This window comes from Nicotiana sylvestris, chromosome 10, assembly GCF_000393655.2.
Source record: "Nicotiana sylvestris chromosome 10, ASM39365v2, whole genome shotgun sequence".
Taxonomy (NCBI): domain Eukaryota; kingdom Viridiplantae; phylum Streptophyta; class Magnoliopsida; order Solanales; family Solanaceae; genus Nicotiana; species Nicotiana sylvestris.
Window position 1 is genome coordinate 80,074,694 of NC_091066.1, and position 14,414 is coordinate 80,089,107.

At 37.9% G+C, this 14,414-nt stretch overlaps 1 long non-coding RNA gene across 2 annotated transcripts; it reads right to left on the minus strand.

The window, feature by feature from the left end:
- Nucleotides 1-496: 496 nt before the first annotated feature.
- LOC138880343 (uncharacterized) lies at nt 497-8,825 on the minus strand. 2 transcript variants are annotated; one of them, XR_011402960.1, is made up of 3 exons: nt 8,107-8,825; nt 4,462-5,221; nt 4,184-4,344 (listed from the first exon to the last, which is right to left on the minus strand). It is a non-coding gene; the product is annotated as an uncharacterized lncRNA (long non-coding RNA). The 2 variants fall into 2 exon arrangements; XR_011402961.1 differs by lacking the exons at nt 4,184-4,344; nt 4,462-5,221 and adding an exon at nt 497-782.
- Between the last annotated feature and the right edge of the window lie 5,589 nt (nt 8,826-14,414).

Below are 14,414 nucleotides of genomic sequence, written 5' to 3' on the forward strand. Positions count from 1 at the left end.
CGTTCCAACTTTGTTGAGATTTGGATTTGGGTCACATAAATGTGCACCCGGGTTTAGGAAGATAACATTATTAAATACGCGCCTAAAGATACTAACGCGTTGTTATTTTGAGAAAAAAAACCATAAAGTTTGCTATGCGGCCTGTCTCGAAATCTAAGCATTTAAAATAACTGTCCGTTGAGGGCCCCGCAGTTTGTGTATTCTTGTTTGTCGAGGCTCGTCTCATTCATTATTTTAAAGGAATTTGCAACGTCATGGAAATGCATCTCGAACCACGTCACAATCCATGTACCCGTGATTAGCGACACATTTCGACTTCGTTGGGATTTGGATTTGGGTCACATAAATGCGCACCCAAATTTAGGAACGTAATTTTATTAAAGTCGTGCTTAAAGAGTCCAGCGTATTATTATTTTGGGGAAAGTCGTGAAATTTGATAAACGCCCCATCCTGAATTCTAAGTATTTTAACACAATTTTCATTGAAGGCCCCGCAATTTATGTGTTTTATTTTGAGAGACTCGTCTCATTTTATTAATTATAGGACAAACCTAAAGCAACTACGATTTTCTATATTTTTGTTCCTAAGAATAAAGAAAAAGAGGCCCTAAATAACTGGAGTTACTTAAACAAAACATATTAATAAGGACCCTTTAGCAATTCTGGGCTCAAGTAATTGGTCCAATCCCTGCTGAATTGAAACCAACCAGCAAGTTGGGCCTTGAGAACATGCTGCCCAGTCTGAGTTCCCATTGCAGAGCGTGAGCCACACCTTGTGCTCAGCTGGTATAGACAATACAAGAAGAGGAAGAAGAGGGTCAGCAGCAGCAGTAGTAACCAACAGCATTTGCAACAGCAGTGTAACAACAAAATAACCAGCAGCTACAAACTGTCCCCAGCATAGAGCAGAAGTAAAAAAGAAGTGTTCTAGTTATTTCAAGTTCTAAGTGATGCAATGAAAACAATGGCTATTCTTTTCAACTCCCAAGCTCTCAAAAAATTCCCCTTTTTTCTAGTCTTTTTTTTTTTTTCAGTCCTCAATCTGCTCTCTTATACAGACATGCCCTCCTTTTCCACTTACTGCCTTACCCCCCTCTTCCACTAAAAATCTGAATTCTTCCACTTTAAAGCCCACTAAGGAAAACTTTTCCTTATTTTCAGCCCTCTCATTCTCTTTTGTTCCCCAGTAGTGTATTAATCTAAAGACACTAATATCCCACCAACAAAACACTAACATTAAAATATTATCCTAACTGTTTCATTCCCAAATCACCCCTGAAAACCCCTTAATATTACTGCCCCTAATAATCTATTCATCCGTATTAAAACCTTTTAACTCTAAAATCTGTTCAAACTAACAATGATTTAAAACTAAATCTGACTAACAACTATAACCAATTCTCCTAAACTAACATTAAAACTGAATTCAACTCAACATTTATCAAAAACTAACAGAATCAACATTTATTAAAAAAAATCTGTTCAAAACTAACAATTATAGACTAACGGCTATAAATTCAAACTAAACTGAATTTAAATCAAAACCAAACTATCATAACACATAACTCAACAGAATCATAAAAGCTGAAATTGAAACTGAACCAAAAAATGAACATGAATGCAGGTAACATGAATGCATGTTCATTGTCAACCTATTGACAATGCCTTGAAGCTAAATGTCCACAGATCAAGCACACACAACATTCGACCTTAAATCATTTTACGAAACTACTGATAAAACTTGACTTAATCGATGATAACTGATTAGACGATTGCCTACAACAATTGACAGCAATTACTCAGAAATAGATAATCAGGTCATTCAAGTAACAGTGACAAGAACAGGGATTTATAATAAAGCTAAACTAATCGACAAACTTATTCGAATCGACTACACAGCCTATAATTAACAACGAACAGAAACGAATTCGACCAAATAAAAGGTCTGAGGGAGAAGAACTGGACAATCGACAAAAGAAATTGAAAAACCAATAAAACTAAACTAAATAAATAAACAGAATAAACAAACACAAACTGGGACAAATAGGAAATGAAAAAATACCTCAAGAACTCGGGACCTAAACAACCCTGAATCGAACTCAAACTCGAACTTTTTGAGGTCGAACTGACCTTAATCGAGTGTTCTCAACTGAGAACACTTCGACTAAAGTTGGTTAGACCCCAAACCTTCCTTTAGTTGGGACAGATTTTACCTTTTGGTTTTCTAGGGTTCTTGGGGGTTCGATTTGGGTTCGAGTGTTTCTAGCCAGATTCGAACCAAACCCACGGTGGTTTGGTGACGAGGGAAGTCAGGGACATGTCTGGTATGGGTCTGGGATTGGTTGGGGTAGATGTTGGAGGTTGATTCGAGGCAAGCAGTCAACAGATCCGTAACAAGGGTGGTCAGGGGGTGCCTTGGTGTGAGTTTGGGACTGATTGGGGTGGGTTTCAAGTATGCTCGAATCTTCGATTGAAGATTCGAGAAGCTTCAGTCTGATTCGAGCAAAACGGGTAAAGGATTTGTGGAGAGGGTGGTTAGGAGGTTCAGGGGTGTTATTTTGGTGGTCACCGGCGTTGTTGCTGCTGGCTTTCAAGCAGAGGGGTTTCAGGGCGGCTAGGGTTTGGGAGGGTTGCTTGGGTTCGTCTCTGAAAGAGACGATGAACAGGGTATGGCTTAGGGGGTGAGGAGAGGGGTTAGGCTTATATACGGAGGGGATGGTATAATCCTGGCCATTGGATCAGGCACGATCAATGGCCTGGATTAGTTCATTTTAGGGAGACGGTGTCATTTTGAGGTAGTGCTGGGGCGGTCCGGGTATTGGAGTGATGGGTCGGGGTCGGGTTTGGTCAAAGCTTTGGGACCGTTTGATCAGCTGAGATCAACGGTCCAGATGGAAACGCCTAAAACGGCGTCGTTTGGTTGAGTCGCAGGTGGACTGGATTTGGGGCGGGTATGGGCTGTTTTTTGGCCTGGTTTGACTGTAAGGATTTGGGCTTGGCCAAATTGGCCCAACTGAATCTTCCTTTTCTTATTTATTTTTATTATTATTTTTTTTCAATTTTTCTTTTCAACAATAAAACTAAAAATCCCAATTAAATTATAAAATCGACAATTAACTTAAATATTGACTCTTAAAAATAACTATCACACGAAATTAAACATCAAATAAAGATAAAATTACACAATTCGGACATTAAATGCTAAAAAAGCAAAGCATATATTTTTGTGATTTTTCTATTTTGTAAAACAAACTTGTTAATTCCTAAATTGTAAAATTAAATCCTAAATGCACATGCAACACATATTTTTTGTATTTTTCTTAATTAAAGAAGAAAATAGACAAAATACACATAAATTACAAACAACGCAATTTATTTTGAATTTTTTTTGGGAGTAGTTCTCATAGGGCAAAAATCACGTGCTCACAACACATAGTGGCTCTATGTACGTAAGATCTAGCAATACACACTAGGGAGTGTTGGCCTATCTCCCAAACAACAATAGCCCCTTCGTATGTGGGGTAGAAACCCTGGACTTGTGGCACTCACGCAAGGTGAGGTCGGCTAGCTCTCCTTTCAATGTGATCACATTAATGCATGAATAAATATTGAAACTAAAATACTTCACTAAATATAAATATCACAAATAAAGGTACATAAACACGCATAAACATGTAACTCTATCATATATAAAGTCGCAGTGAATAAGAATGACACGAACTAAATATTAGAGCACAAGGAGACATGGCTTAGATTTATCAAACCCATGGAGCACTTGGGTTCTAATGAAATTCCCTACTAGGAAAATAAGCCTAACTCACCTCAAGACGACAAGTTTAACTTCCACTTTACACCTCCTTCAAGCAATTCCGGACCCTAATTTCACTATCTACATGATAAACCAGTCCAACTAACATCAATACATGCCTAAAACGTGAAACTTTCTTCCCGTTAATTTAGGAAATTTTGTTCAAATCCTCTAATTTGTGAACTTTTCCTGTATTACGTGGGAACAAAACCGACCCACTTTATTCTTTTACAATAAAATGGGTACTTTCATCCTTAATAACATTATTAATAATTACTTTACTATATTATAGAAGAGCCAAGGTTTCGACCTGGCTGGTTTTTGGAATTCAATTCTAAGGGCAATTTTGACATTTGATTTATAGACTTACGTGTCCTTTACAGCAGTAGTTGAATTGCCACCTCATTTCTTGTGTAGTCGCATATTTCCATCTCCTTTTGTTGTTCATCTCCCCCTTCACTATCCCTTTTCTACGCATGCCTTCTACCTAGGGCTTCATGCTTCATGTTCAGTTGATATCACGGGAGAACACTACTCCTGTATCAATATCTCAATTTTGGTATTTTGTATTTTTCTTTTGTTAAATTATACTGCAATAATCATGTTATCACAGAAATTGGGGAAGTCTGGCCAGGGAGTATTGCGAATCTTTACCTGGAATGTGATCGTTTCTTTTTTTATTTTTGTAGTGATTACCGTTTGTTTCCTCCTTCTCTGTTGTTTGCTCTGTCTAATTTTCTGACTCATTCCTTCATATTTCTAAATCTTTCAATTTGGATGCCATGTTGTGTGCTTTATTTTGTTCACTTTTGCTAACTTTTCACGTTCTTGCTTTTTTCCCTTCTAAATGCGGCATGTTGTTGCTAATGATTTATTTCTGTGGCATCTGCTATGTTCTTTACGATAGTTTCCTATTAGATTTTCACACGCATGTCGATGACTCTATCCAATTTGCATATTGATGCATCGACGATGCTCGATAAAATGACTAAATCAACTGAATTTCTTGTAGTTTTCTTATTTTGTTGTGTCTTTGTTTCTGGTGAGCTTTCTATTACTTCTCTTTTTCTCTCCAATTTCCAACTATTGTTTAATTTTGAGCACATTTATTTTGGTAATACTATTTGAGTTGAGAGGTACATAATTTTGATCCTATTTCTTCTCTTAGGTATTGTTGTCTGAATGTCAGTTATTATTATGCCAATTTTATTTTATTTTTAAATTGGGTGCAATTTTGAGCTTTACTTTCCTCCTGTTCTATTTCTATTTATACTTCTTTTTGCGTCTTTTTTGGATTTGCCCTTTTTCTCATTTTCTCTATCACATTCTGCACATGAATGTTCTGATTTACCACTTTTGTTGCAGCTGGCTTGTGCAGTAGTTGGAGTGTCAATATGTCTTTGCTTCTATTTGCCTGTTGTTCCACGAAATTCGTCAGTAGAAGTAACTAGACAAGTATTTCAAGGAAAGAGTTGGTATTACCCTTCGTGCTTTATCACTCTTTCCTCACCCAAACAGTAGAAACAACAACATCCCGACAAAGGAATCAACAATTGAAACAAAGTAGAAACAACAACATCCCGACAAAGGAATCAACAATTGAAACAAATACATCATGGCAAGGGAATCAGCTATAACCAATCTCGTTCCAGCAGTTAACTTCACAAAATAAATCTCAACTTGAGTTAATACTCAAAAATTGTCAATTACCAAGAAATTATCATAAGTCTTGTTCAACATGGATAATCATCAATTTAAGCATGGACAGTATATAATAAGAGTCACAACAGTCACAGTATAAGACTCATGGGCATGCTCGACACCAACGTGTAGATACTCGTCATCACACCTATACGTCGTACTCAACACTAACGCGTAGCAAATAAGACAACAACGTCTATTCCCTCAAGTTTAGGTTAGGCCAAACACTTACCTCTATTCCACGGCCAAAATCAAGCTTCAAATATTGCTTTCCCTCTAGATTTCACCTCCAATTCACTTATATCTAGTCATAATTAACTTAATAACATCAATAAATGCTAAAGAACTCAAATTCAATGCTTAATTATATGTTTCTCAACATTTTTCCCAAGAAGTCAAAAATCGACCCCGAGCCCGCTTGGTCAAAACCCGAAGTTCGGACCAAAACCTGATTACCCATTTACCCCTGAGCCCTGATATATAATTGGTTTTAGAATTCGACCTTAATTTGAGGTCCAAATCCCCAAATTTCAAAATTTTCAATTTCACTCAAAAACACCCAATTTCCCATGAAAATCCCTAGATTTTGTGATGAAATCTTGTAAATTGATGAAGCAGATTGAAAGAAATGAGTTAGAAATTGTTTTCCTATGATTTGGTAAAGAACTTTTCATTGGAAAATCGCCTATGGGAGTTTAGAGTTTGAAAATTTGAAAGAATGAGTTGAAATTCCGTCAAAATCTGTTTTTGAGCAGTTGCATGTATCGCATTTGCGATCACAAGTTCGCAATTGCGAATTCGCAAATGCGACCAATGCTTCGCAAATGCGAAGATTGGCCTGACCTGCTGCCTTCACAAATGCAAACCAATGTTCGCAATTGTGGCATGTGCTCTTATCGCATTTGCGACTATAAACTTTGCAAATGCGAAGTTTGCAGACCTGCAATACCATCAATTTTTCCATAAGGTTCAAAACACTCAGTGGCCTATCCAAAATTCACCCAAGCTCTCGGACTTGTTCGTGCGATCAAATCGCCAAAATAACGTCTCAAACAGCGAATTTAGCATCAAAATCAGTGAAAATCTCAAGAACTCTTTAAAGTTTATATTTTCACAACCGAGGTTCCGAATCACGTCATATAAACTCTGTCTCTTACCAAATTTTACAAACATAACTTAAATACAATATTAAACCTGTACCGGGCTCCGGAACCAAGATACGGACCCGATACCATCAAATTCAAACATTATTAAATTTTTAAAAACCATTATATTTTCAGTTAAATAATTTTCGTCAAAAATTCATTTCTCGGGCTAGAGACCTCGGAATTCAATTCCGGGCATACGCCCAAGTTCCATATTTTTCTACGGACCCAACTGTCACACCTCCTTTTTCTACCCCCGGAAGGAGTATAAGGGAGTTTTTTCTAATTTAAGTGACAATCGAAACGGAATTATTTTATTAAAATCAGAGTCGCCACTTGTGATAATTTATAGTGTCCCAAGTCACCAGTTTAAAATTTCGAATCGAGGAAGTTAACTCTTATTTACGGTCTGCGAACATAGAAATTCGGGTAAGGAATTCTGTTAACTCGGGAGAAGGTGTTAGGCATTCCCGAGTTTTGTGGTTCTAGTACTGTCGCTTTGATCATATTTGGCTTATTAAATTGTCTAATTACTTACTTTAGAACCTATGTGCATTTGCCTTTTTTAATTGAGAAATTATCTTGAAACGAGTCACACGTACGTGTACTCATTTAAATGGCGCGTCAAAAATCATGTCACGCGAACATGTCCACAATTAGTAATGCTTTATTATTATTAAGAAAGTGCGGCTAAAGTTGCACGAACATATATTCCAGTTTTGTTTTTAGAAACCGTAATCATGTCACGCGAACGTGTCCACAACCACAATAGTATATTAACGTGCCTAAAACAAACTACGAACATTTGTCATTTTTATATCTAGGCTATGAAATTAACACGAGGGACATGGGTTAAATGATTCAATTGTGTGAATGGTGCGCCTCAATTTCTTTCAAAGGAAATGCATTCAATTAAAAGAACTATGGATATTCATATTTAAAAGTAAGTAGATGTCACAACTACGCTACGGGAACCGTACTGTAGTTACGATTTATTTATTGTTAATCAAGCCTAAAGCATGCAACGAGGACAGTTAAACAAACAAGAATGCGAGCACGAAAAGTTTTTCTAAGATTAATACAGCAAAGTTCCGTCAAAAATTCCAAATCTACTTTTTGAATCAATTCTCATGTCCCAACACTCCAACAACAGAAGAATGTAAACTTTAACTGATTTCCATTAATCTCTTAACTACTTAAATCAATCCAAAGTGCACACCTATTCCGTATATCAAGGAACCTAGCACCATATCAATGTTAACCCAAGGATATTAATTAAAAAAATTCTTTAAAATAATTCAAACAAGCAGATGATCCAATATTCCAATTCTATCATTTAAGTGCATTAAGCTAATAAAGGAAACCAAGCATATTCATCAATTAAAAAAAAACATGAAAGCAGGCAGAGACATTTTTGCAGTGAAACTGAAACAAAGGATAAGAAAGCATGGACCTCAAAGAGCTATAACTTTCTGATTAATGGAGTTCTGAGTTTACATTTCTATTCAGCCGAGAAGCAAACGAGAATCTGACCAAAGAATTGAGCAGCGAACAAAGATGCCAACAGGGACACGAACGCGACGGAACCTCGAACAACCATTCAGATCACACCCATATCAGTTTCTACTCAAAGTTTTTGCCGAGTTTGGTGTGTAGAAGAATATGAAGATGGTTGTGTGTATCTGGGTTCAAAGAAGAAGGAAAGGCTGAAAGGTTGTTAATCGACGAGGTGGATAAGCAGCCGCTGGTTGTCTTTTCAACTCGTTTTCCGGCGAGCTTGTCACTGTTTCTACTGGATATCGGTCAGTTGGTGGCGGAAGATTTGGGGGTGGTTGCTTGTGTGTTGTGTGTTGTTCACGGTGTGAGAGTGGTGGAGGGGTCAACAGCTGCAGCAGTGATTTCACTACTTAGGTCTGTCGATGGATTCTTCTAGGTTTTTTTGTTAAGTCCTCTAGCTGTTGATGAAGATGAAGGAGAGGGGAGGGGTCTGTGTATCATCAACAACAGTGGATCTCCTTTTCTCTATAGGCGTTAGCTCTTAGAGCTTCATGAAGAAGAAGCTCGTCGAGGTCTCATTTTCATTCACAGCCGTTGCTTTTGTCTTAGATCTTTTTAGAAAATGATCAAATTGTGGAGGGAGGGTCATGTTGCGGCGCTGATTCTTTGGTAGCTCTCTAGGTTAGCTATCTTCAGATCTTAGGCATTAGTCTAGGTTTTTTATAGGTTAGAGTTACTTTAGGTTAGGGGGTATGGGCCTAGGAATTATGGGCTTGGGGATTATGGGCTAGGTTCGAAAACTAGGCTTAAAAATGGGTTGTTTGAACCCAAATTTTATTCTTTCTCCGCGAACGAGACTAAAAATACGACCTTATTTACCAATTAATCCTACTTAAGTAAAATAACTATTAAAATAAGAATGACCATTAAAACAAAACTATTTTTGGTATTTTTCAAGATTAAAAATGACTACAAAATATTAATGAAACTATTTTTTGTAATTTTTATTTTCTTGTAATAAAATCAAGTAAAAGAGTCACAATTAATTGAAATAGCGATATTAGACGTAAAATAAATATTTACATGCTAAAATGGATGAAATCTTGGGGAGGGTCAAAAATCACATATCTACAGCTGCTCCTCTTTGACTGGAAATGCGAAGAGTTTTCAGACAAAGAACGACTAGACATGTATTTTGACCCGACCACCAAAAACTAAGAGGAAGGAGAATGTGACCGAGCCCTGGTATCTGAGCTGTCTACATATCTTTGGCTATAAAGGAGTCAGGCCATGTGTAGTTCAGAAGTAGAAGCAGTGATGGAGTATACTGAAGTGGAGAGCCGATCGAGGTACTGTTCCGCCGAGGTTCCGGTTCGTGGTCCTATTATTACATCAAAAATCAAAAAATGAAAAAGACTAGCTAAGCCTGTCAACTACGAGTTACAAGATTCCGATATATAAGTCTTTTGAAGCTTGATCTTGAGTCTTGAATGGTTCTTCATGCATACTTTGGATTTGAACCTTGACGTTTGCTAGTTGTAGGTGTTAGTTCATTCTTCTTCAGCTTTCGGATCAAAATCGGACATACCATGCTTGTGACTTCAGTCATGTCTTGAGCAGCTCACATCTTTCATCAACTTCTGCATTTGAATTCACTTCTTGCCTTTCTTTTTTTTTATTCTGAATTGTGACTAACTTCTGTTGATCACCTCGGACTGTTGACTCGTATTCTTGCTGCGAGCTTCTTTTGTTGCTGACTTGAATTGCATTCTGAAGTGAATTCCCTTATTCTCCAGGTAGGCGCCTGATTGCCAATACTCGAACTATCTTCCTTCAAACTTGGATTGTTTTCTCCTTGTTCTCCAGGTGGCAGCCTGATTACCAATACTTGCACTGTTTTTCCTTGAAACTTGAACCATTTTCTCTTGTTCTCCAGGTAGGCGCCTGATTGCTGAACTTGGACCATTTTCCTTTGAACATTATTGATTTCCCTTTGTTCTCCAGGTGGGCGCCTGATTACCAACATTTGAATTGTATTCCTTCCCTCTGAAACTTGAATTGTTTTCCCTTTGTTTTCTAGGTGGGTGCCTGATTGCTAAACTTGAACCGTCTTCCTTTGAACATTGTTGCTTTCCCTTTGTTCTCTAGGTGGGCGCCTGATTACCAACATTTGAATTGTATTCCTTCCCTCTGAAACTTGAATTGTTTTCCTTTTTTTTCCAGGTGGGTGCCTGATTGCTGAACTTGAACCATCTTCCTTTGAACATTGTTGTTTTCCCTTTGTTCTCTAGGTGGGCATCTGATTACTAACATTTGAATTGTCTTCCTTTCTTCTGAAACTTGAATTATTTTCCCTTTGTTTTCCAGGTGGGCGCATGATTGCTAAACTTGAATTGTCTTCCTTTGAACATTGTTGCTTTCCCTTTGTTCTCAAGGTGGGTGACTCATTACCAACATTTGAATTGTCTTCCTTTCTTCTAAAACTTGAATTGTTTCCAGGTGGGTGTCTGACTGCTGCACTTGACACATCTCATCTTGTTACTTGAAACTGTTTTCCGTTGAAGCTTGAACCATTTTCTCTTTTTCTCCAGGTGGGCGCTTGATTACTGAGCTTGACTCGCTTTCCTTTGAACTTGTGTCGTCTTCCCTTGTTCTCTAGGTAGGCTCCTAATTGCAACAAAACAGACAAAACAAAAGAAATTTTTCTGCACCAGTTTGATATTGGGAACATCTGTGAGTGTTAACCAATTCTTGTTATCAAAATAAGTTCTAAGCTAAATTCCATTATCCTGAAAAAATTCAAACCAAGTCTCATCTCAAAAGTGAAAAACTTAAATGCTAAATTATACTTCCCAAAAGTAAAACTCTCGCCAGACCTTGTCACTTACGAGGGTCTCAAAACTTACTAAATCCCGTTATCCAGGAGGGTACTAGAAACTTACTGCCGAGCCTGTCTGGCACCTGCTTTCCTCACGGAGGGTTTCTCTGGAACAAACAAAATTTCCTACCCCTATTTAAATCAAAGAAAATTTGTGAGTTTAAACATGGTGGTTGGTTTACGGCTTTGACTTTGAGGGCGATTGCTCCTTCACTTCCCATGATAACTTGGATTTCAACTCGAAAGACCTTGCCTATTTATTGACTGACCACTTTCTCTATCACCCTTATCATGGAAAATACCTCTGATCCGTTCAAACCCAATACCATTTATCTGTTGCATTGTGTTCATGCATTGACATATACTGAACCTTTGTGTTTCACATGAATCCAAAGCACGTCAATTGCCACCCACTCAGTGTGCATGCTGTTCTTTCCTGACTTAACCCACTGGCCTTGGCCTTGAGGTCTATTGATCCTTCACTTGCCATGATAACTTTGATTTCCGCTTGGAAGACCTTGATTGCTATTGGTTAACCACTTTCTCTGTTACCCTTATCCCAGAAGATACCTCTGATTCGTTTAAACCAACACCCTATATCTGTTGCATTGTTCATGAATTGACATATACCAAACCTTTGTATTTCACATGAATCCCAAAGTACGTTGATTGTTACCAACTCAGTGCGTACGCTATTCTTTCCTAACTTATGCCACTTTGATGTGCTAGCCAAATCCCGTTTTGTGCAATTGGAAAGCTGGTGGCAAATTTTGAAGTCATTTCTCACTTATTCTGACCAAACAGACTCAGGACGAGGAGGTAAGCAAGACAAAGGAACAGAGTAAAGGACAATGGAAAGAGATGATTCCTAACAAGAAAACTACAAAGTAGAAACTTATCAGATGTGGATACCAACTCTAATGACCATGACATGCACCTTTGGATTAAGTGTCCTAATCTATCAAGCAAGTCTAATGTTCAGCTCTTGTTGTACCTCTTCGCCGTGAAACTGGGCTTCAATGCTCCGATTATCCTATCTAATTCACAATCCTTATTCGACTTGTAGTGCCCGAAGTGTTTTCACCATCAAGCCTCTCTCATTTTGTTCTTTCTCTCAACCTACCGTCGCCTTATGGTGCCTATGAAGGTTTTCACCGATAAGACTCTCTCATTTTTTCTTTTCTTCTTCTTTCCTCCGATTCTGTAGATGAAAAGGCATTGACCATAGTAAAAACATCATACGCTCCTAGCATGGCTCAGCACTCTCAAAGATTACCTGGGAGGTCTTTTTTAGACTATAATGTGGCTTTTGGACAGAGTTAGAAAGAAAGGATATCATAAAGGCTCAAAATAACTAAGACAACGGGATCAGTTTATTTACAACTTTTGGAATACATTCTAACAATTTTGCCCCAATTTCTAAAATAGGGGAATTTGAATCTATTTTTCCCTTTTTCTCTTCTTTTTTTTATGGAATTTCTGGGAAAGACTGCCCCACTCTCGACTTTGTGGGATTATGACATATTTTATTTGGTATGACCAAATCGTATGGCTACTTACGTATCTTGTGGTGACAAGAATCAGGTCAAACGTAGTTCACAAGACTACTTTTTGTTACTATTTTCCTTTTCTTTTTTTCCTTTTTCTCTTTTTTCTTTTTCATTTTTTCTCTTTTTTTTTTGAATTTTTCTTCTGGAATGAACTTTCTAAAATAAACCTATGGTGGCATGAACTTTTTTTTAGGACTCTAACTTGATTCCAAAAGAGAGGAGGTTAAAGAAATTAATACAGGCTCAAGAGGGTATCAAATGATATAAGTGTTTGGGTAGCTGAAAGAGGGTCTCCCAATCCTTGAAAATGCCACATACAACATATGCAACTTGAAATAAAAATTGAAGATCATGCACAATATTTCTTTTGCGGCTTCGACATTGATATTACTGATATGCCTTCCATTTTTCTTTAGCGCCTTGTCGAGTACACAACCCTCATTGGGTGATTCCCTTTTCACAATGGATATACTCCGTCAATTCGGAGAAAACTTCCTTGACTTTATCTTGTTACTTGAGGTGCACTTGAACTCAAAGTTGCTTGCTTCAAATCGTCTGGGTAGCACTCTCCTTTAACGAATTCTTATCACCCTATTAACTTCCTAAATTATCTGCCCTAGTTTCACATGGTTCGGACTTCAAATGATCCCAAAATGTCCAAATCTGTACTTATTTCCCTCAGGTATCCCTATCATCTTCAAAATTATTTCATTGCTTCCTGATTAAACTAACTTTTAAGACCATACTGAGAATTACGCGTGCATTTTATATCACTAGAGTCAGTAGGAAAAGAACTATAAAAGGGAAAGAGAACTAAACAAACACTGACTAGAAATAAAATAAAACAGGAAATTGCATTATACAAATGGTGAAAGGGTTTGAACAACAAAACAAGTAAAATAAACTGGGGTACAACCCTGGAACAAACCTAGATAACACTAAATGAGTTACTACGACTAAAGGAACTAGGCAAAATAAAAAGGACAAAAGCGTTTGAGGCACAAGACAATATCCGGATTACAACCCCGAAATAACCCGGACAACAGAAATGACAGCAAAATGAACCACCAAGACTCCTCCCTGGCTAGCCAAGAAAGGAGCATCTTTCCAATCACCAAGCTCGACATCATAGCCACTGGGTTCCGCATCAACATTACTAGAACCTTCACAAGTCTTCATCGCATTGTCCTTAGAAAATTGCTTTTGGATCCCTTTGGCCGGCTCGTTCTTAGGAACAACTTCTGGAACCAAGAGTGATAATGCTAAAAGCTTTGCGGAAAGTGGCCCTCCGAGGATCTCAGAAGAGTTCTCATATTCCTTTTCCACACAAACCATGTCTACCATATGCGTCTCATTATGAACAGGAAATGGACTTTGGCTAGTATCTGCTGCATTTGGATTTTGCAGGGTAATGTCACATGCATAAATAAGCTTCTGGACTGCTCCTTTCAGATGCCAACACTTTTCTATATCATGCCCCGAGGCATTAGAGCAATATGTGCATCTTTGAGAAAAATCAAAATTCTTTGGAAGAGGGTTTGGCATTTTTATCTGAATCAGCTTCAACATGTCCAATTGCCTCAGCCTTTGGAACTGACTAGCATATGATTCTCCAATAGGAGTGAAAGACTTTTTCCTTTGCTGCGCCTTCTCATTTTGTACTTTGGCCTCGGTTGAAACCTTTTGCGGGTAGGTGGTTGATATGCTTGAGGAGGCGTGTAAGATATTTGCAGAAATGGTGCAGGCCATCGTAGGTCTCGTGGGTGTGGAGCATATGGCGGTGCATTGTGGATAGGGTACTGGGAAGGTGAGGTATGACTTTGGGGATTTTGTGGA